The 24,561-nt window shown below is 39.1% G+C and overlaps 1 protein-coding gene across 1 annotated transcript in view; it reads left to right on the forward strand.

Annotated features, from left to right (window-relative positions):
* Window positions 1–5,472: 5,472 nt before the first annotated feature.
* The window catches only part of LOC128636594 (neural proliferation differentiation and control protein 1-like), a 50,513-nt gene continuing 31,424 nt past the window's right edge, over window positions 5,473–24,561 (forward strand). The window contains exons 1-2 of the mRNA XM_053689587.1: window positions 5,473–5,655; window positions 8,545–8,738. The gene's annotated coding sequence lies outside the window, so the exon portion shown is untranslated. The remainder of the gene's footprint in view (window positions 5,656–8,544; window positions 8,739–24,561) is intronic.

Genomic DNA, 24,561 nt, shown 5'->3' on the forward strand with positions numbered 1-24,561 from the left:
AGATGCCTGAAACACAGGCTTCTAAGCAGCATGCCCACTCCTCCTATACTTAACATTGTTAATTATAAATAAAGTTGCGCGGTGACGTCATCACGTTATTGCGCGTGATGTCACCGCGCATCACGTGAAGCCCCGGCGATGCCTGTCACTCTGCAGGCAACGATCACCGGGGTAGGAGCGGTTAGGAGCCCCCAGATCTCCCTCAAGGTGGGAGAGTGCTCATGACGGCTCTGAGCTGTCATTAGCACCAGAGTGAGAAACTCTGTGACGGCTCAGAGCCGTCATTAGCACTCAAAGGGTTAAAGGGACACTGAACCCAAATTTTTTTCTTTCAGGATTCAGATAGAGCATGACATTTCAAGCAACTTTCTAATTTACTCCTATTATACATTTTTCTTTATTCTCTTGGTATCTTTATTTGAAATGCAAGAATGTAAGTTTAGATGCCAGCCCATTTTTGGTGAACAACCTGGGTTGTACTTGCTGATTGGTGGATAAATTCATCCACCAATAAAAAAAATGCTGTCCAGAGATCTGAACCAAAGAAAGCTTAGATGCCTTATTTTTCAAATAAAGATAGCAAGAGAACAAAGAAAAAATTATAATAGGAGTAAATTAGAAAGTTGCTTAAAATTGCATGCTCTATCTTAATCACGAAAGAAAAATTTTTGGATTCAGTGTCCCTTTAATTCTAGGCCAGGTTAGGACTAAACCATAAATGTCAGAATGATTAGAAATCTTCTTACGGAACATAAGTAAAAAGAACAGAAAACTGAACCTTCAAAAGGACTGACGGATAAACCCCTTATCAAAAGCATCCTGTAAAAATAGCCAGAAATCTGGGAATTCAAAAAGAATGCCAAGAAAAAAACTTTATTTGAACAGCAAGAAATAAAGGCCTTCCAGACCTTTAAGTAACAATTCCCCTAGTCACAGATGCACTAGCCTGTATAAGAAACTCAATAATTGAACAAGTAGTTCAAAGGGATTCTGATTCTATCTCCATGCCCACAAGACAAGAGAACTAGATTCTGGATAGAAAGAAGGACCTTAAAAATAAGTAGCCAAGGAGAGAAACTGGATAACAGAACCAGATTTGTTTACCAAATGCTGGAGGGACAAGCTGGAGGAAGCTGAACTAAAGCTCTTCCTGTCAAATCTTGGCAATCGCCCTGGAATAAAAGACCAGAGGTAGAAAAAAAGACCACTGAACTACTAAATCTCAATTTTCCCGTGTACTGTGTAAGATCTCTGGATCTTATACAGTACCTGGGAAAATTGAGATTTAACCAGGAAGCCTTAAGAACTATCTCTGGGCGACCCTATAGATCTATAATCTGATAGAACCTACAGATATAACATTGTCTAATCTAAAACAGAGGGAAAAAAATCCCTTACAATAGAGGTCAACTCTAAAGGGCCCTGTATATTGCACAGAGTTTAAAAAAACATCAACAGCTAACCTCACCTCCTGAGGAAACCAAACTCCTTATGCAAATGTATGTCTATCAGCACCATAATAATACCATACAAGCTATATCTAATAGAGGCGGAGTCTCCCAACCAGACTCCGATATGTGAATGAAAAAAAGAATGCAGAGATACAGCGCTACATTACCCCCAAAAGAGGGTTGTGTTGCTAAAGATGGTGTCCACGACTATAGAAATATATATTAATATGAATATATTGATAAAAATATATATATTATATAAAACGTTAAAACGTTAAACCGTTAAAAAAAGGTTAAAATAGGTTATGGGTGTGAAATACAATTTTAGAAATATTATAAAATTAACAATCGTTTTATTAACATAAAATTACAATTAAAATAGGTATCCAAACTGATGGAATGTCCCATACAATGTTCAAGGAGTACTGGCCCATACAAAATCCAATTAGTAAAGTCCCATACAGAAATGTCCAAAAAATGTGTCCAAAAAACAGTAGGTGTCCCCAAAAATATAATAAGTAAAAAGTCCAAAGCTGAGTGTCTAAAAATTATGTGTTAGTGGCAATCCAAATGTATATATATATATATATGTATATATATATATATATATATATATATATGTGATGTGTTGAAAACTCCAATCCAGGTGAAAAAATCAAATAATTGTGAAAAAATATATGAAAAAAGATAAAAAGATAAAAAATAAAAATATAAAAATATATGAGTTGTGATCAGCAACCCATATAGGAAAAATAAATATATATATATATATATATATATATATATATATATAATAAGTTGATCTAGTGAAGGTGTACACCTAAAAATGTGTCCTAAAAAATAAACAAAAAAGGCTTATGAAAGTCTTATGAAAGTCCTTACAAATTGGTAAAACCTTATGAAGAAAAATGTATGAAAATATGAAAATTATGAAGTGCAATAGTCAAATAATTGTGTTCAAATAAACAATATAAGGGTTGTGAATAGCTCCAAATGAATCCAAATGTGAATGTATAAGGTGCTGGGTTGATGTTCCTCTTCTCAAAGGGTTATCAATGTATTGGGATATCCTCCTGTACCTAAAAAAGTGTACAGAAAATGGACATAGTGCAATAAAATCACCATAAAAAAGCACCCAGCACCTTATATATATATACATTTGGATTGCCACTTACACATAATTTTTAGACACTCAGCTTTGGACTTTTTACTTATTATATTTTTGGGGACACCTACTGTTTTTTGGACACATTTTTTGGACATTTCTGTATGGGACGTTACTAATTGGATTTTTTATGGGCCAGTACTCCTTGAACATTGTATGGGACATTCCATCAGTTTGGATACCTATTTTAATTGTAATTTTATGTTAATAAAATGATTGTTAATTTTATAATATTTCTAAAATTGTATTTCACACCCATAACCTTTTTTAACCTTTTTTAACGGTTTAACGTTTTAACGTTTTATATAATATATATATATTTTTATCAATATATTCATATTAATATATATTTCTATAGTCGTGGACACCATCTTTAGCAACACAACCCTCTTTTGGGGGTAGTGTAGCGCTGTATCTCGGCATTCTTTTTTTCAAACTCCTTATGCACTCTGAGAACTCCAGACGCCTCCCGCCCCCATCCTGGAAAAAACTTGCATCTGTAGAGATTACAGATAAAAGAAGCGGGTACTGTTGGTGAGAACTGTCACAGGATACCAGATAGGTACAGTTTCAGGAACAAGAAGAGCATACACAGGTATCAGGTTAGTCTGCTTGTCTTTCAGCAACCAAGTGAGCATACACAGGTACAAGGTAAGTATGCTTGGTCTCTGGAACAAGGTGAGTTTACACAGGTATCAGGTAAGTATGCGTGGTGTCTGGAAAAAGGTGAGCATACGCAGGTACAAGGTAAGTATGCTTGGTCTTTGGAACAAGGTAAGAATACGCAGGTACAAGGTAAGTATGCTTGGTCTTTGGAACAAGGTAAGAATACGCAGGTACAAGGTAAGTATGCTTGGTCTTTGGAACAAGGTGAGCATACGCAGGTACAAGGTAAGTATGCTTTGTCTTTGGAACAAGGTAAGAATACGCAGGTACAAGGTAAGTATGCTTGGTCTCTGGAACAAGATGAGCATACACAGGTACAAGGTAAGTATGCTTGGTCTCTGGAACAAGATGAGCATACACAGGTACAAGGTAAGTATGCTTGGTCTTTGGAACAAGATGAGCATATGCAGGTACAAGGTAAGTATGTTTGGTCTCTGGAACAAGATGAGCATACGCAGGTACAAGATTAAGTATGCTTGGTATCTGGAACAAGGTGAGCATACACATGTACAAGGTAAGTATGCTTGGTCTCTGGAACAAGATGAGCATACACATGTACAAGGTAAGTATGCTTGGTCTTTGGAACAAGAAGAGCATACACAGGTATCAGGTTAGTCTGCTTGTCTTTCAGGAACCAAGTGAGCATACACAGGTACAAGGTAAGTATGCTTGGTCTCTGGAACAATGTGAGTTTACACAGGTATCAGGTAAGTATGCGTGGTGTCTGGAACAATGTGAGCATACGCAGGTACAAGGTAAGTATGCTTGGTCTTTGGAACAAGATGAGCATACACAGGTACAAGGTAAGTATGCTTGGTCTTTGGAACAAGGTGAGCATATGCAGGTACAAGGTAAGTATGCTTGGTCTTTGGAACAAGGTAAGCATACGCAGGTACAAGGTAAGTATGCTTGGTCTCTGGAACAAGATGAGCATACACAGGTACAAGGTAAGTATGCTTGGTCTTTGGAACAAGGTAAGCATACACAGGTACAAGGTAAGTATGCTTGGTCTCTGGAACAAGATGAGCATACGCAGGTACAAGATTACGTATGCTTGGTATCTGGAACAAGGTGAGCATACACATGTACAAGGTAAGTATGCTTGGTCTCAGGAGAAAAGAGAGCATACACTGGTATCAGGTAAGTATGCTTAGATTCTGGAGACAGGAACAAGGTAGGTAAGGCAATAACTCCAAGTGGGAGTTCCTATAATTAGGATGCGGCGCCTTTAAATATAGGCAGCGCTCAGCTGCACACTCATAGAGAGCTGCAGTCGCAGTTGAAGAAAGACTTCAGTGTCTGCGTCCCTCCACGTGGGGCGCAGAGATGCAGGGCGGCACTCTCAGTATCCAAGACCAGACCGGAGGGACCCGGTATGTACAACAACAATAATAATATTTAGTATTATGTCATATTGTGTCATTATCTGCCAATTTCTAATTAGATAACTGTAAACAATATGGCACTGCTTCTGTCCCCAGGAACAAAAAAAGAGAACAGTCGTTTGGTTATGATTTGCAATCGGGCTTTGGATGAATGCAAATTTGTCCGAATTTTGCTGATTTTTCAAGTCATTTGATGTACGAACAGCCGTATACATTATTGGACAAAAAAAAAACAACAAATGTTACTTTGACTAAATTGATTCATACCATTTGGCACCAAAAAAAGGTGCAAGAAAGGGAAGGTGACATATTGTTTGGTTAATTAGCTCTTTGGGAGGAAGCATTTTTTTTTTGCCCGTGCACATGTCTAATTTTGTCATTTAAAATTCTTGCTGTAGACTCTCCATTCACTGAAGCTCTGCAGATAGATCATTACAAATGATTATGTGAAACCCTTTATTATGTAGAAACACTGTAATACCGTTCACAGCTTTGAATTGAACCCACATATCAATTTTTGCAATAAAATAATTCTATATAGTACAAATATAATTTAGAAAGCTGTAATAAGGTTTTCCATATCACAATGCAGTGTAGTTCTATCTATTTCTGCTTCCCAATATAGCCCATTTAAAGCAATTAATTCTTACCCCCCCTTCTCTCTGTTTGTCCCATACCCTCCCACCTATTTATCTAACGCTCACTCATTGGCCTATCTGCTTGTTGACATAGCTATCTTCCCACGCAATTCTCCATTCATAAAGACAGACTATTGCAGTCTGTGTGCAATACAAAAACACACACACCCAGACAGAACTCTGACGGCAGAGATCTATAGAGAAGATGCGGAGAAGGAAATGGATAAATATTCTCTGAATAAAATATAAAGAGAGCAGATTTCAAGAAAGAAATAGAAAAAACGAGGGGACGACAATAGCAAAGACAACTCGTATTTGCAAAGGAAGAAAGACAAACTGAAGGAAAAAAAGTAAGAAAATATGGAAGAGACAATGTACTTGGAATAAGTGAGAGGCAGAGGGCAAAAGCGTAATTAGTTTGGTGTGAATGAGAGACAGAGGACAAGATAGACAGAAACACAGGGTAGAAGGAGCAAGAATGGTTATAGACAAGATACGATAGCCACGGGTGAAATAACCAAGATAAATTAATATTAAGCAAATGCAAAAAGGAGAGAAGTCTAAGAAGAGATATGTATGTAGAACAATTAAGAAAAAAACAACAACCTATGAAATTGGAGTTAAAAGCTTATAAAATAATAAGACAGATGGATGATACAGACAGAGATAGATAATATAAGGATATATAGAGATAGATATTAGGTATAGGAATAGATAAATAGATAGACAAATAATATAGGGATAGATAGATACTAGGTATATTAAGAGATAAATAGATAGATATAAAAAGAGAAAGATAGATACTAGGTATAGGAAGAGATAGATACATAGATATAAGAAGAGATAGATACATAGATATAGGAAGATATAGATAGAGGTAGATACTAGGTAAAGGAAGAGATAGATAATATTGGAATAGATAGATACTAGGTAAAGGGATAGAGATAGATAGATAGATAGATAGATAGATAGATAGATATAGGAAGATATAGATATATACTAGGTATAGGAAGAGATAGATAGATATAGGAAGATATAGATAGATAAATTGATAGATATAGTAAGAGATATTAGATACTAGGTATAGGAAGAGATAAATAGATAGATATAAAAAGAGAAAGATAGATACTAGGTATTGGAAGAGATAGATACATAGATATAGGAAGAGATAGATAGAGATAGATACTAGGTAAAGGAAGAGATAGTTAGATAATATTGGGATAGATATATACTAGGTAAAGGGATAGAATAGATAGATAGATTGATAGAGGAAGATATAGATAGATACTAGGTATAGGAAGATATAGATAGATATAGGAAGAGATAGATAGATAGATAGATACTAGGTATAGGAAGAGATAAATAGATAGATATAGGAAGTGATAGATACTAGGTATAGGAAGAGATAAATAGATAGTTATTGAAAGAGATAGATAGCCAGAGAGATATAGGAAGATATAGATAGATGATAGATACTAGGTATAGGAATATATAAATATATAGATGATACAGGGATAGATATATACTAGGTATAGGAAGAGATAAATAGATATATATAAAGATAGATAGATAGATAGATAGATACTAGGTATAGGAAAAGATAACTAAATAGATATAGGAAGAGATAGATAGATACTAGGTATAGGAAGTGATAAATAGATAGTTATAGGAAGAGATAGATACTAGGTATAGGAAGAGATAACTAAATAGATATAGGAAGAGATAGATAGATACTAGGTATAAGAAGTGATAAATAGATAGTTATAGGAAGAGATAGATATATACTAGGTATAGGAAGAGATAACTAAATAGATATAGGAAGAGATAGATAGATACTTGGTATAGGAAGAGTTAAATATATAGCTATAGTAAGATATAGATAGATAGATAGATAGATAGATACTAGGTATAGGAAGAGATAAATAGATACATATAGGAAGAGATAGATAGATAGATAGATAGATAGATAGATAGATAGATACTAGGTATAGGAAGAGATAGATACATATAGGAAGAGATAGATAGATACTAGGTATAGGAAGAGATAAATAGATAGATATAGGAAGAGATTGATAGATAGATAGATAGATAGATAGATACTAGGTATAGGAAGAGATAGATACATATAGGAAGAGATAGATAGATACTAGGTATAGGAAGAGATAAATAGATACATATAGGAAGAGATAGATAGATAGATACTAGGTATAGGAAGAGATAGATACATATAGGAAGAGATAGATAGATACTAGGTATAGGAAGAGATAGGTAGTTATAGAAAGAGATAGATAGCCAGAGAGATATAGGAAGATATAGATAGATAGATAGATAGATAGATAGATGGTAGATACTATGTATAGGGATATATAGATAGAGAGATAAATAGATAGATATAGGAACAGATGATAGATAGATAGCGAGACAGATATAGGAAGAAATAGATAGATTAGATAGATAGATGAAGAGATACATATACAGATAGATAGAAAGATAGAGATAATATTTTTTAACATGTGGGCAACAATTTATAGGCAATTCAATTATAAGTTTATTGACTTTTTTACAGCATAGTACACTATAACTTTACAGGGGAGGGATAAGACGCAAAAAGAATTTGAGAAGTAAGGGTCAGAATGAATATGGGTGAATAGAGATATAAGGGAGGAGGGTTAGAAAGGGAAGGTGAGATAGATAGAAGGAAGGAAGAAAAGAGGCATGGAGGAGCGAGGAAATGCACAGCTCCAAATACTTACCAACTAGTACCTGGGAATAGAGGCTGGAGTCAGGGTAGCCTATGGGTGGAGACTGGTTAAATGAGGGGAGGAGCCAAGTGTGCAGGGTTGAGGCAGCATGGGGGCATGACTCACTTTTTAAAACCAAGACATTTCTAAGGGCTTTAGACTTGCAGGAGGGACAGATTTCCCATACCAAGACCATTTTATGGGTCAGTTGGGAGCTTAGGAAATGGCAAAAAATCACACCTGTGCTTTATTCTCTCACTGTCTTTTCTTGGCCCACCACCACGTTTGTTTTATCATTTTTACACCATGCCACTTCACCCTTCTAAAAATCTATGTGTCTCAACTATTGTGTCAATCTTAATGCAACTTTGTTTTTTCCCCAAATGATTTACAATACTTGAGCCAACAGTGATGAAGATGTGTTTCAGTTTTTTATTTTTCTGTATATCGTCTAGGTCATTCTGCTCTAATTACTTATTTTTGTTTCCTTTTACCGAGCTTGGCTTGTAAATTCAACTTCCATTTTACCTTCTGGACGCCTGCCTGATATTGTCCACTGCATTTTGCCCCTAATGTGGATTGTTCCTGTTTTTTAATTCTACTCCTGCTTTATTGCGGTGTATGACCAGTTCATTCTACTATACCCATCCTGCCAGGTGACCCTGATATCAACTCCAGTTACTTCATCTAAGGTAATCCAATTACTGCAGTATTTATCTACTACATCAAGGCTGGGTTATGTCCAAAGGCAACCAAGAATTTCTGTTCCTTTAAAGAAACAATAAAATAAAACTAAATGTTCATGATTTAGATAGAACATACAATTTTAAACAATTTTTCAATGTACTTCTATTATCAAATTAGCTTAATTCTCTTGGTATCCTTTGTTGCAAAGCATACTTAGGTAAACTCAGGAGGCTAGCTGTTGATTGGTGGCTACACATATGCCTCTTTTCATTGGCTCACCAGATTTTTTCAGCTAAATCCCAACAGTGCATTGCTACTTCTAGGTTTACTCCTCAGCAAAGAATACCAAGAGAATAAAGCACATTTGATAACAGAAATAAATTGGAAAGTTGTATAAAATTACATGCATTGAGGCCGAATTATCATATGTCTGTCGGACCTGATCCGACAGTGCGGATCAGGTCCGACAGACATCGCTGAATGCGGAGAGCAATACGCTCTCGGTATTCAGCATTGCACCAGCAGCTCACAAGAGCCCCCTGCAGACTAGCGGCCAATGGGCCACCAGCAGGGAGGTGTCAATCAACCCGATCGTACTCGATCGGGTTGTATTGTTGTGATTCCTGTTCGCCTCATCAGAGCAGGCAGACAGGGTTATGGAGCAACGGTCTTTAGACCGCTGCTCCATAACTTGTGTTTCTGGCGAGTCTGAAGACTCACCAGAAACACGGGGCATCAAGCTCCATACGGCGCTTGATAAATGGGCCTCTCTATCTGAATCACGAACGTTTAATTTTGACTAGACTGTCTCTTTAAATCTAACATCCAATCTCAGCACTTGGGTGCAGGTTTGGACTGACACTTCATACCCTAGCGTTACAAAATGTAGAGAAAGATGGAAAGATATAAAAAGAAAAGACTGAGGCAAGTGAGATAAAACATAAGGCGGGAGCCAGATTCAGAGGACGACCAAGTGAAAGGGAAAATGTCTGAGGGGCAGAAAAAGGAGACCCAGCAAAGGTCCAGGGAAGAAAGAAAAAGGGGTGTTTAGAGAAGCAGAGAGGAATGACTAGTGGGAAGAGAAGTAGCTACTATGGGCTCGATGTATCAAGAGAACCTGCAGTCAGTATTTATCAAGCAGCGGTCATCAGACACAAGAGAACCTACAGTCAGTATTTATCAAGCAGCGGTCATCAGACACAAGAGAACCTGCAGTCAGTATTTATCAAGCAGCGGTCATCAGACACAAGAGAACCTACAGTCAGTATTTATCAAGCAGCGGTCATCAGACACAAGAGAACCTGCAGTCAGTATTTATCAAGCAGCGGTCATCAGACACAAGAGAACCTACAGTCAGTATTTATCAAGCAGCGGTCATCAGACACATGAGAACCTACAGCAAGTATTTATCAAGCACCGGTCATCAGACACAAGAGAACCTACAGTCAGTATTTATCAAGCACCGGTCATCAGACACAGGAGAACCTACAGTCAGTATTTATCAAGCACCGGTCATCAGACACAAGAGAACCTACAGTCAGTATTTATCAAGCAGCGGTTATCAGACACAAGAGAACATACAGTCAGTATTTATCAAGCACCGGTCATCAGACACAAGAGAACCTACAGTCAGTATTTATCAAGCAGCGGTCATCAGACAAGTGAGAACCTGCAGTCAGTATTTATCAAGCAGCGGTCATCAGACACATGAGAACCTGCAGTCAGTATTTATCAAGCAGCGGTCATCAGACACAAGAGAACCTACAGTCAGTATTTATCAAGCAGCGGTCATCAGACACATGAGAACCTGCAGTCAGTATTTATCAAGCAGCGGTCATCAGACACAGGAGAACCTACAGTCAGTATTTATCAAGCAGCGGTCATCAGATACAAGAGAACCTGCAGTCAGTATTTATCAAGCAGCGGTCATCAGACACAAGAGAACCTACAGTCAGTATTTATCAAGCAGCGGTCATCAGACACAAGAGAACCTGCAGTCAGTATTTATCAAGCAGCGGTCATCAGACACAAGAGAACCTACAGTCAGTATTTATCAAGCAGCGGTCATCAGACACAAGAGAACCTACAGTCAGTATTTATCAAGCAGCGGTCATCAGACACAAGAGAACCTACAGTCAGTATTTATCAAGCAGCGGTCATCAGACACAAGAGAACCTGCAGTCTGTATTTATCAAGCAGCGGTCATCAGACACAAGAGAACCTACAGTCAGTATTTATCAAGCAGCGGTCATCAGACACAGGAGAACATACAGTCAGTATTTATCAAGCAGCGGTCATCAGACACATGAGAACCTGCAGTCAGTATTTATCAAGCAGCGGTCATCAGACACAGGAGAACCTACAGTCAGTATTTATCAAGCAGCGGTCATCAGACACAAGAGAACCTGCAGTCAGTATTTATCAAGCAGCGGTCATCAGACACAAGAGAACCTACAGTCAGTATTTATCAAGCAGCGGTCATCAGACACAGGAGAACATACAGTCAGTATTTATCAAGCAGCGGTCATCAGACACAAGAGAACCTACAGTCAGTATTTATCAAGCAGCGGTCATCAGACACATGTGAACCTACGGTCAGTATTTATCAAGCAGCGGTCATCAGACACAAGAGAACCTACAATCAGTATTTATCAAGCAGCGGTCATCAGACACAAGAGAACCTGCAGTCAGTATTTATCAAGCAGCGGTTATCAGACACAGGAGAACCTACAGTCAGTATTTATCAAGCAGCGGTCATCAGACACAAGAGAACCTACAGTCAGTATTTATCAAGCAGCGGTCATCAGACACATGAGAACCTACAGCAAGTATTTATCAAGCAGCGGTCATCAGACACAAGAGAACCTACAGTCAGTATTTATCAAGCAGCGGTCATCAGACACAAGAGAACCTGCAGTCAGTATTTATCAAGCAGCGGTTATCAGACACAGGAGAACCTACAGTCAGTATTTATCAAGCAGCGGTCATCAGACACAAGAGAACCTACAGTCAGTATTTATCAAGCAGCGGTTATCAGACACAGGAGAACCTACAGTCAGTATTTATCAAGCAGCAGTCATCAGACAAAAGAGAACCTACAGTCAGTATTTATCAAGCAGCGGTCATTAGACACAAGAGAACCTACAGTCAGTATTTATCAAGCAGCGGTCATCAGACACAAGAGAACCTACAGTCAGTATTTATCAAGCAGCGGTCATCAGACACAAGAGAACCTACAGTCAGTATTTATCAAGCAGCGGTCATCAGACACAGGAGAACATACAGTCAGTATTTATCAAGCAGCGGTCATCAGACACATGAGAACCTGCAGTCAGTATTTATCAAGCAGCGGTCATCAGACACAGGAGAACCTACAGTCAGTATTTATCAAGCAGCGGTCATCAGACACAAGAGAACCTGCAGTCAGTATTTATCAAGCAGCGGTCATCAGACACAAGAGAACCTACAGTCAGTATTTATCAAGCAGCGGTCATCAGACACAGGAGAACATACAGTCAGTATTTATCAAGCAGCGGTCATCAGACACAAGAGAACCTACAGTCAGTATTTATCAAGCAGCGGTCATCAGACACATGTGAACCTACAGTCAGTATTTATCAAGCAGCGGTCATCAGACACAAGAGAACCTACAGTCAGTATTTATCAAGCAGCGGTCATCAGACACAAGAGAACCTGCAGTCAGTATTTATCAAGCAGCGGTCATCAGACACAGGAGAACCTACAGTCAGTATTTATCAAGCAGCGGTCATCAGACACAAAAGAACCTACAGTCAGTATTTATCAAGCAGCGGTTATCAGACACAGGAGAACCTACAGTCAGTATTTATCAAGCAGCAGTCATCAGACAAAAGAGAACCTACAGTCAGTATTTATCAAGCAGCGGTCATCAGACACAAGAGAACCTACAGTCAGTATTTATCAAGCAGCGGTCATCAGACACATGAGAACCTACAGTCAGTATTTATCAAGCAGCGGTCATCAGACACAAGAGAACCTACAGTCAGTATTTATCAAGCAGCGGTCATCAGACACAAGAGAACCTGCAGTCAGTATTTATCAAGCAGCGGTTATCAGACACAGGAGAACCTACAGTCAGTATTTATCAAGCAGCGGTCATCAGACACAAGAGAACCTACAGTCAGTATATATCAAGCAGCGGTTATCAGACACAGGAGAACCTACAGTCAGTATTTATCAAGCAGCAGTCATCAGACAAAAGAGAACCTACAGTCAGTATTTATCAAGCAGCGGTCATCAGACACAAGAGAACCTACAGTCAGTATTTATCAAGCAGCGGTCATCAGACACAAGAGAACCTACAGTCAGTATTTATCAAGCAGCGGTCATCAGACACAAGAGAACCTACAGTCAGTATTTATCAAGCAGCGGTCATCAGACACAAGAGAACCTGCAGTCAGTATTTATCAAGCAGCGGTCATCAGACACATGAGAACCTACAGTCAGTATTTATCAAGCAGCGGTCATCAGACACAAGAGAACCTACAGTCAGTATTTATCAAGCAGCGGTCATCAGACACAGGAGAACCTGCAGTCAGTAGTTATCAAGCAGCGGTCATCAGACACAAGAGAACCTACAGTCAGTATTTATCAAGCAGCGGTCATCAGACACATGAGAACCTACAGTCAGTATTTATCAAGCAGCGGTCATCAGACACAAGATAACCTACAGTCAGTATTTATCAAGCAGCGGTAATCAGACACAGGAGAACATACAGTCAGTATTTATCAAGCAGCGGTCATCAGACACAGGAGAACATACAGTCAGTATTTATCAAGCAGCGGTCATCAGACACAGGAGAACCTACAGTCAGTATATATCAAGCAGCGGTCATAAGACACAAGAGAACCTACAGTCAGTATTTATCAAGCAGCGGTAATCAGACACAGGAGAACATACAGTCAGTATTTATCAAGCAGCGGTCATCAGATACAAGAGAACCTACAGTCAGTATTTATCAAGCAGCGGTCATCAGACACAAGAGAACCTACAGTCAGTATTTATCAAGCAGCGGTCATCAGACACAGGAGAACCTACAGTCAGTATTTATCAAGCAGCGGTCATCAGACACAAGAGAACCTACAGTCAGTATTTATCAAGCAGCGGTCAGACACATGAGAACCTACAGTCAGTATTTATCAAGCAGCGGTCATCAGACACAAGAGAACCTACAGTCAGTATTTATCAAGCAGCGGTCAGACACATGAGAACCTACAGTCAGTATTTATCAAGCAGCGGTCATCAGACACAAGAGAACCTACAGTCAGTATTTATCAAGCAGCGGTCATCAGACACAAGAGAACCTACAGTCAGTGTTTATCAAGCAGCGGTCAGACACATGAGAACCTACAGTCAGTATTTATCAAGCAGCGGTCATCAGACACAAGAGAACCTACAGTCAGTGTTTATCAAGCAGTGGTCATCAGACCGCTGCTTTCTAGACTCTTCCCCTACTCTTAGGTTGGGAATTTCAATCTCCCCGGTCTCGTCTGATCGGGGAGATTGACAGCTCCTGCCCGTGCAATCATATTCCTGCAGCGTATTGCTGCCTGGCAGAGGCGAAAACGGACAAACAGGGGCGAATATGTACGCATAAAAGCGAGAGATACCTATCAGGGTGAGTTACATAAAAAATATTTTATAGCACAATGTGCTGGGTTTTCCAATTCAGCAGTAGCCCGAGAATAAACCTCTAAATAATTCCTGCTGAGTATATTTATCTTATGTCACTTGATGATGTCCAATTACTGACCTAGGCAAATGAGTTTGCTCACTGCTGTAGAATGTAGACAGGTCAGGAAAACTGCAGCAGACTTAAAGGCATATGAGGCCCCAAAAAATTATTTTGTGATTCAGACAGAGCGCACCATTTTAAAAAAAGTTTCCAATTTACTTCTATTATCAGATCTGCTTCGTTCCCATGGTATTTTTTGTTGAAGAGATATCTAGATGGCATCTGGAGCACTACATGGTAGGATATAATCCTCTTGCAAATGGATAACATTCTTCTAAAACGGCCACCATAAAGTGCTCCAGAAATGGGCCGGCTTTTTTCTTGCATAAAAAAAGATTAAAGGGACAGTCTAGTGAAAATAAACTTTCATGATTCAGATATGGCATTTCATTTTAAACAACTTTCCAATTTAGTTTTATCATCAAATTTGCTTTGTTCTGTTGGTATTCTTTGTTGAAAGCTAAACCTAGGTAGGCTCATATGCTAATTTCTATAATGTTGCCTCTCACGATATAGAGTAAGTGTATTATCAGTGATTGAAGCATGCCTCGGTAACTTTACATTATATTTTTTTACAAGGTTATCTTTCGTTGTGATCAGTTGTCTCACTGTAAATGTATCTGTTTATCAGCTTTATGACTGGGCATATCTATATATCTCTATACACCTGTAGCTGTGTGTATCACTGTCAGTGTATCTGTTTATTAGCTTGTAGCTGTATGACCGGGCATATCTATATATCTCTATACACCTGTAGCTGTGTGTATCACTGTCAGTGTATCTGTTTATCAGCTTGTAGCTGTATGACTGGGCATATCTATATATCTCTATGCACCTGTAGCTTTATCACTGTCAGTGTATCTGTTTATCAGCTTGTAGCTGTATGACTGGGCATATCTATATATCTCTATGCACCTGTAGCTGTGTGTATCACTGTCAGTGTATCTGTTTATCAGCTTGTAGCTGTATGACTGGGCATATCTATATATCTCTATGCACCTGTAGCTGTATGACTGGGCATATCTATATATCTCTATGCACTTGTAGCTGTGTGTATCACTGTCAGTGTATCTGTTTATCAGCTTGTAGCTGTATGACTGGGCATATCTATATATCTCTATACACCTGTAGCTATGTGTATCAATGTCAGTGTATCTGTTTATCAGCTTGTAGCTGTATGACTGGGCATATCTATATATCTCTATGCACCTGTAGCTGTGTGTATCAATGTCAGTGTATCTGTTTATCAGCTTGTAGCTGTATGACTGGGCATATCTATATATCTTTATGCACCTGTAGCTGTGTGTATCACTGTCAGTGTATCTGTTTATCAACTTTTAGCTGTATGACTGGGCATATCTATATATCTCTATGCACCTGTAGCTGTGTGTATCACTGTCAGTGTATCTGTTTATCAGCTTGTAGCTGTATCACTGGGCATATCTATATATCTCTATGCACCTGTAACTGTGTGTATCAATGTCAGTGTATCTGTTTATCAGCTTCTAGCTGTATCACTGTGCATATCTATATATCTCTATGCACCTGTAGCTGTGTGTATCACTGTCAGTGTATCTGTTTATCAGCTTGTAGCTGTATGACTGGGCATATCTATATATCTCTATGCACCTGTAGCTGTGTGTATCACTGTCAGTGTATCTGTTTATCAGCTTGTAGCTGTATCACTGGGCATATCTATATATCTCTATGCACCTGTAGCTGTGTGTATCACTGTCAGTGTATCTGTTTATCAGCTTGTAGCTTTATGACTGGGCATATCTATATATCTCTATACACTTGTAGCTGTGTGTATCACTCTCAGTGTATCTGTTTATCAGCTTGTAGCTTTATGACTGGGCATATCTATATATCTCTATGCACCTGTAGCTGTGTGTATCACTGTCAGTGTATCTGTTTATCAGCTTTATGACTGGGCATATCTATATATCTCTATGCACTTGTAGCTGTGTGTATCACTGTCAGTGTATCTGTTTATTAGCTTGTAGCTGTATGACCGGGCATATCTATATATCTTTATGCACCTGTAGCTGTGTGTATCACTGTCAGTGTATCTGTTTATCAGCTTGTAGCTGTATCACTGGGCATATCTATATATCTCTATGCACCTGTAGCTGTGTGTATCACTGTCAGTGTATCTGTTTATCAGCTTGTAGCTGTATGACCGGGCATATCTATATATCTCTATGCACCTGTAACTGTGTGTATCACTGTCAGTGTATCTGTTTATCAGCTTGTAGCTGTATGACCGGGCATATCTATATATCTCTATGCACCTGTAGCTGTGTGTATCACTGTCAGTGTATCTGTTTATTAGCTTGTAGCTGTATGACTGGGCATATCTATATATCTCTATGCACCTGTAGCTGTGTGTATCACTGTCAGTGTATCTGTTTATCAGCTTCTAGCTGTATCACTGTGCATATCTATATATCTCTATGCACCTGTAGCTGTGTGTATCACTGTCAGTGTATCTGTTTATCAGCTTGTAGCTGTATGACTGGGCATATCTATATATCTCTATGCACCTGTAGCTGTGTGTATCACTGTCAGTGTATCTGTTTATCAGCTTGTAGCTGTATGACTGGGCATATCTATATATCTCTATGCACCTGTAGCTATGTGTATCAATGTCAGTGTATCTGTTTATTAGCTTGTAGCTGTATCACTGGGCATATCTATATATCTCTATGCACTTGTAGCTGTGTGTATCACTGTCAGTGTATCTGTTTATCAGCTTCTAGCTGTATCACTGTGCATATCTATATATCTCTATGCACCTGTAGCTGTGTGTATCACTGTCAGTGTATCTGTTTATCAGCTTGTAGCTGTATGACTGGGCATATCTATATATCTCTATGCACCTGTAGCTGTGTGTATCACTGTCAGTGTATCTGTTTATCAGCTTGTAGCTGTATGACTGGGCATATCTTCATATCTCTATGCACCTGTAGCTGTGTGACTCACTGTCAGTGTATCTGTTTATCAGCTTGTAGCTGTATGACTGGGCATATCTATATATCTCTATGCACCTGTAGCTGTGTGTATCACTGTCAGTGTATCTGTTTATCAGCTTGTAGCTGTATCACTGGGCATATCTATATATCTCTATGCACCTGTAGCTATGTGTATCAATGTCAGTGTATCTGTTTATCAGCTTGTAGCTGTATCACTGGGCATATCTATATATCTCTATGCACCTGTAGCTGTGTGTATCACTGTCAGTGTATCTGTTTATCAGCTTGTAGCTGTATGACTGGGCATATCTATATATCTCTATGCACTTGTAGCTGTGTGTATCACTGTCAGTGTATCTGTTTATCAGCTTGTAGCTGTATGACTGGGCATATCTATATATCTCTATGCACCTGTAGCTGTGTGTATCACTGTCAGTGTATCTGTTTATCAGCTTGTAGCTGTATGACTGGGAATATCTATATATCTCTATGCACCTGTAGCTATGTGTATCAATGTCAGTGTATCTGTTTATTAGCTTGTAGCTGTATCACTGGGCATATCTATATATCGCTATGCACTTGTAGCTGTGTGTATCACTGTCAGTGTATCTGTTTATCAGCTTGTAGCTGTATCACTGGGCATATCTATATATCTCTATGCACTTGTAGCTGTGTGTATCACTGTCAGTGTATCTGTTTTTCAGCTTGTAGCTGTATGACTGGGCATATCTATATATCTCTATGCACCTGTAGCTATGTGTATCAATGTCAGTGTATCTGTTTATTAGCTTGTAGTTGTATCACTGGGCATATCTATGTATCTCTATGCACTTGTAGCCGTGTGTATCACTGTCAGTGTATCTGTTTATCAGCTTGTAGCTGTATGACTGGGCATATCTATATATCTCTATGCACCTGTAGCTATGTGTATCAATGTCAGTGTATCTGTTTATTAGCTTGTAGCTGTATCACTGGGCATATCTATATATCTCTATGCACTTGTAGCTGTGTGTATCACTGTCAGTGTATCTGTTTATCAGCTTGTAGCTGTATGACTGGGCATATCTATATATCGCTATGCACCTGTAGCTGTGTGACTCACTGTCAGTGTATCTGTTTATCAGCTTGTAGCTGTATGACTGGGCATATCTATATATCTCTATGCACCTGTAGATGTGTGTATCACTGTCAGTGTATCTGTTTATCAGCTTGTAGCTGTATGACTGGGCATATCTATGTATCTCTAGGCACCTGTAGCTGTGTGACTCACTGTCAGTGTATCTGTTTATCAGCTTGTAGCTGTATGACTGGGCATATCTATATATCTCTATGCACCTGTAGCTGTGTGACTCACTGTCAGTGTATCTGTTTATCAGCTTGTAGCTGTATGACTGGGCATATCTATATATCTCTATGCACCTGTAGCTGTGTGACTCACTGTCAGTGTATCTGTTTATCAGCTTGTAGCTGTATGACTGGGCATATCTATATATCTCTATGCACCTGTAGCTGTGTGTATCACTGTCAGTGTATCTGTTTATCAGCTTGTAGCTGTATGACTGGGCATATCTTTATATCTCTATGCACCTGTAGCTGTGTGACTCACTGTCAGTGTATCTGTTTATCAGCTTGTAGCTGTATGACTGGGCATATCTATATATCTCTATGCACTTGTAGCTGTGTGTATCACTGTCAGTGTATCTGTTTATCAGCTTGTAGCTGTATGACTGGGCATATCTATATATCTCTATGCACCTGTAGCTGTGTGTATCACTGTCAGTGTATCTGTTTATCAGCTTGTAGCTGTATGACTGGGCATATCTATATATCTCTATGCACTTGTAGCTATGTGTATCACTGTCAGTGTATCTGTTTATCAGCTTGTAGCTGTATGACTGGGCATATCTATATATCTCTATGCACCTGTAGCTGTGTGTATCACTGTCAGTGTATCTGTTTATCAGCTTGTAGCTGTATGACTGGGCATATCTATATATCTCTATGCACCTGTAGCTGTGTGACTCACTGTCAGTGTATCTGTTTATCAGCTTGTAGCTGTATGACTGGGCATATCTATATATCTCTATGCACCTGTAGCTGTGTGTATCACTGTCAGTGTATCTGTTTATCAGCTTGTAGCTGTATGACTGGGCATATCTATATATCTCTAGGCACCTGTAGCTGTGTGTATCACTGTCAGTGTATCTGTTTATCAGCTTGTAGCTGTATGACTGGGCATATCTATATATCTCTATGCACCTGTAGCTGTGTGACTCACTGTCAGTGTATCTGTTTATCAGCTTGTAGCTGTATGACTGGGCATATCTATATATCTCTATGCACCTGTAGCTGTGTGTATCACTGTCAGTGTATCTGTTTATCAGCTTGTAGCTGTATGACTGGGCATATCTATATATCTCTATGCACCTGTAGCTGTGTGTATCACTGTCAGTGTATCTGTTTATCAGCTTGTAGCTGTATGACTGGGCATATCTATATATCTCTATGCACCTGTAGCTGTGTGACTCACTGTCAGTGTATCTGTTTATCAGCTTGTAGCTGTATGACTGGGCATATCTATATATCTCTATGCACCTGTAGCTGTGTGTATCACTGTCAGTGTATCTGTTTATCAGCTTGTAGCTGTATGACTGGGCATATCTATATATCTCTATGCACCTGTAGCTGTGTGTATCACTGTCAGTGTATCTGTTTATCAGCTTGTAGCTGTATGACTGGGCATATCTATATATCTCTATGCACCTGTAGCTGTGTGTATCACTGTCAGTGTATCTGTTTATCAGCTTGTAGCTGTATCACTGGGCATATCTATATATCTCTATGCACCTGTAGCTGTGTGTATCACTGTCAGTGTATCTGTTTATCAGCTTGTAGCTGTATGACTGGGCATATCTATATATCTCTATGCACCTGTAGCTGTGTGTATCACTGTCAGTGTATCTGTTTATCAGCTTGTAGCTGTATGACTGGGCATATCTATATATCTCTATGCACCTGTAGCTGTGTGTATCACTGTCAGTGTATCTGTTTATCAGCTTGTAGCTGTATGACTGGGCATATCTATATATCTCTATGCACCTGTAGCTGTGTGTATCACTGTCAGTGTATCTGTTTATTAGCTTGTAGCTGTATGACTGGGCATATCTATATATCTCTATGCACTTGTAGCTGTGTGTATCACTGTCAGTGTATCTGTTTATCAGCTTGTAGCTGTATGACTGGGCATATCTATATATCTTTATGCACCTGTAGCTGTGTGTATCACTGTCAGTGTATCTGTTTATCAGCTTGTAGCTGTATCACTGGGCATATCTATATATCTCTATGCACCTGTAGCTGTGTGTATCACTGTCAGTGTATCTGTTTATCAGCTTGTAGCTGTATGACCGGGCATATCTATATATCTCTATGCACCTGTAACTGTGTGTATCACTGTCAGTGTATCTGTTTATCAGCTTGTAGCTGTATGACCGGGGCATATCTATATATCTCTATGCACCTGTAGCTGTGTGTATCACTGTCAGTGTATCTGTTTATTAGCTTGTAGCTGTATGACTGGGCATATCTATATATCTCTATGCACCTGTAGCTGTGTGTATCACTGTCAGTGTATCTGTTTATCAGCTTCTAGCTGTATCACTGTGCATATCTATATATCTCTATGCACCTGTAGCTGTGTGTATCACTGTCAGTGTATCTGTTTATCAGCTTGTAGCTGTATGACTGGGCATATCTATATATCTCTATGCACCTGTAGCTGTGTGTATCACTGTCAGTGTATCTGTTTATCAGCTTGTAGCTGTATGACTGGGCATATCTATATATCTCTATGCACCTGTAGCTATGTGTATCACTGTCAGTGTATCTGTTTATTAGCTTGTAGCTGTATCACTGGGCATATCTATATATCTCTATGCACTTGTAGCTGTGTGTATCACTGTCAGTGTATCTGTTTATCAGCTTCTAGCTGTATCACTGTGCATATCTATATATCTCTATGCACCTGTAGCTGTGTGTATCACTGTCAGTGTATCTGTTTATCAGCTTGTAGCTGTATGACTGGGCATATCTATATATCTCTATACACCTGTAGCTGTGTGTATCACTGTCAGTGTATCTGTTTATCAGCTTGTAGCTGTATGACTGGGCATATCTATATATCTCTATACACCTGTAGCTGTGTGTATCACTGTCAGTGTATCTGTTTATCAGCTTGTAGCTGTATGACTGGGCATATCTATATATCTCTATGCACCTGTAGCTGTGTGTATCACTGTCAGTGTATCTGTTTATCAGCTTGTAGCTGTATGACTGGGCATATCTATATATCTCTATGCACCTGTAGCTGTGTGTATCACTGTCAGTGTATCTGTTTATCAGCTTGTAGCTGTATGACTGGGCATATCTATATATCTCTATGCACCTGTAGCTGTGTGTATCACTGTCAGTGTATCTGTTTATCAGCTTGTAGCTGTATGACTGGGAATATCTATATATCTCTATGCACCTGTAGCTATGTGTATCAATGTCAGTGTATCTGTTTATTAGCTTGTAGCTGTATCACTGGGCATATCTATATATCGCTATGCACTTGTAGCTGTGTGTATCACTGTCAGTGTATCTGTTTATCAGCTTGTAGCTGTATCACTGGGCATATCTATATATCTCTATGCACTTGTAGCTGTGTGTATCACTGTCAGTGTATCTGTTTATCAGCTTGTAGCTGTATGACTGGGCATATCTATATATCTCTATGCACCTGTAGCTATGTGTATCAATGTCAGTGTATCTGTTTATTAGCTTGTAGCTGTATCACTGGGCATATCTATATATCTCTATGCACTTGTAGCTGTGTGTATCACTGTCAGTGTATCTGTTTATCAGCTTGTAGCTGTATGACTGGGCATATCTATATATCGCTATGCACCTGTAGCTGTGTGACTCACTGTCAGTGTATCTGTTTATCAGCTTGTAGCTGTATGACTGGGCATATCTATATATCTCTATGCACCTGTAGATGTGTGTATCACTGTCAGTGTATCTGTTTATCAGCTTGTAGCTGTATGACTGGGCATATCTATGTATCTCTAGGCACCTGTAGCTGTGTGACTCACTGTCAGTGTATCTGTTTATCAGCTTGTAGCTGTATGACTGGGCATATCTATATATCTCTATGCACCTGTAGCTGTGTGACTCACTGTCAGTGTATCTGTTTATCAGCTTGTAGCTGTATGACTGGGCATATCTATATATCTCTATGCACCTGTAGCTGTGTGACTCACTGTCAGTGTATCTGTTTATCAGCTTGTAGCTGTATGACTGGGCATATCTATATATCTCTATGCACCTGTAGCTGTGTGTATCACTGTCAGTGTATCTGTTTATCAGCTTGTAGCTGTATGACTGGGCATATCTTTATATCTCTATGCACCTGTAGCTGTGTGACTCACTGTCAGTGTATCTGTTTATCAGCTTGTAGCTGTATGACTGGGCATATCTATATATCTCTATGCACTTGTAGCTGTGTGTATCACTGTCAGTGTATCTGTTTATCAGCTTGTAGCTGTATGACTGGGCATATCTATATATCTCTATGCACCTGTAGCTGTGTGTATCACTGTCAGTGTATCTGTTTATCAGCTTGTAGCTGTATGACTGGGCATATCTATATATCTCTATGCACTTGTAGCTATGTGTATCACTGTCAGTGTATCTGTTTATCAGCTTGTAGCTGTATGACTGGGCATATCTATATATCGCTATGCACCTGTAGCTGTGTGTATCACTGTCAGTGTATCTGTTTATCAGCTTGTAGCTGTATGACTGGGCATATCTATATATCTCTATGCACCTGTAGCTGTGTGACTCACTGTCAGTGTATCTGTTTATCAGCTTGTAGCTGTATGACTGGGCATATCTATATATCTCTATGCACCTGTAGCTGTGTGTATCACTGTCAGTGTATCTGTTTATCAGCTTGTAGCTGTATGACTGGGCATATCTATATATCTCTAGGCACCTGTAGCTGTGTGTATCACTGTCAGTGTATCTGTTTATCAGCTTGTAGCTGTATGACTGGGCATATCTATATATCTCTATGCACTTGTAGCTGTGTGACTCACTGTCAGTGTATCTGTTTATCAGCTTGTAGCTGTATGACTGGGCATATCTATATATCTCTATGCACTTGTAGCTGTGTGTATCACTGTCAGTGTATCTGTTTATCAGCTTGTAGCTGTATGACTGGGCATATCTATATATCTCTATGCACCTGTAGCTTTATCACTGTCAGTGTATCTGTTTATCAGCTTGTAGCTGTATGACTGGGCATATCTATATATCTCTATGCACCTGTAGCTGTGTGACTCACTGTCAGTGTATCTGTTTATCAGCTTGTAGCTGTATGACTGGGCATATCTATATATCTCTATGCACCTGTAGCTGTGTGTATCACTGTCAGTGTATCTGTTTATCAGTTTGTAGCTGTATGACTGGGCATATCTATATATCTCTATGCACCTGTAGCTGTGTGACTCACTGTCAGTGTATCTGTTTATCAGCTTGTAGTTGTATGACTGGGCATATCTATATATCTCTATGCACCTGTAGCTGTGTGTATCACTGTCAGTGTATCTGTTTATCAGCTTGTAGCTGTATCACTGGGCATATCTATATATCTCTATGCACCTGTAGCTGTGTGTATCACTGTCAGTGTATCTGTTTATCAGCTTGTAGCTGTATGACTGGGCATATCTATATATCTCTATGCACCTGTAGCTGTGTGTATCACTGTCAGTGTATCTGTTTATCAGTTTGTAGCTTTATGACTGGGCATATCTATATATCTCTATGCACCTGTAGCTGTGTGTATCACTGTCAGTGTATCTGTTTATCAGCTTGTAGCTGTATGACCGGGCATATCTATATATCTCTATGCACCTGTAGCTGTGTGTATCACTGTCAGTGTATCTGTTTATTAGCTTGTAGCTGTATGACTGGGCATATCTATATATCTCTATGCACTTGTAGCTGTGTGTATCACTGTCAGTGTATCTGTT

This window comes from Bombina bombina, chromosome 7, assembly GCF_027579735.1.
Source record: "Bombina bombina isolate aBomBom1 chromosome 7, aBomBom1.pri, whole genome shotgun sequence".
Lineage (NCBI taxonomy): Eukaryota > Metazoa > Chordata > Amphibia > Anura > Bombinatoridae > Bombina > Bombina bombina.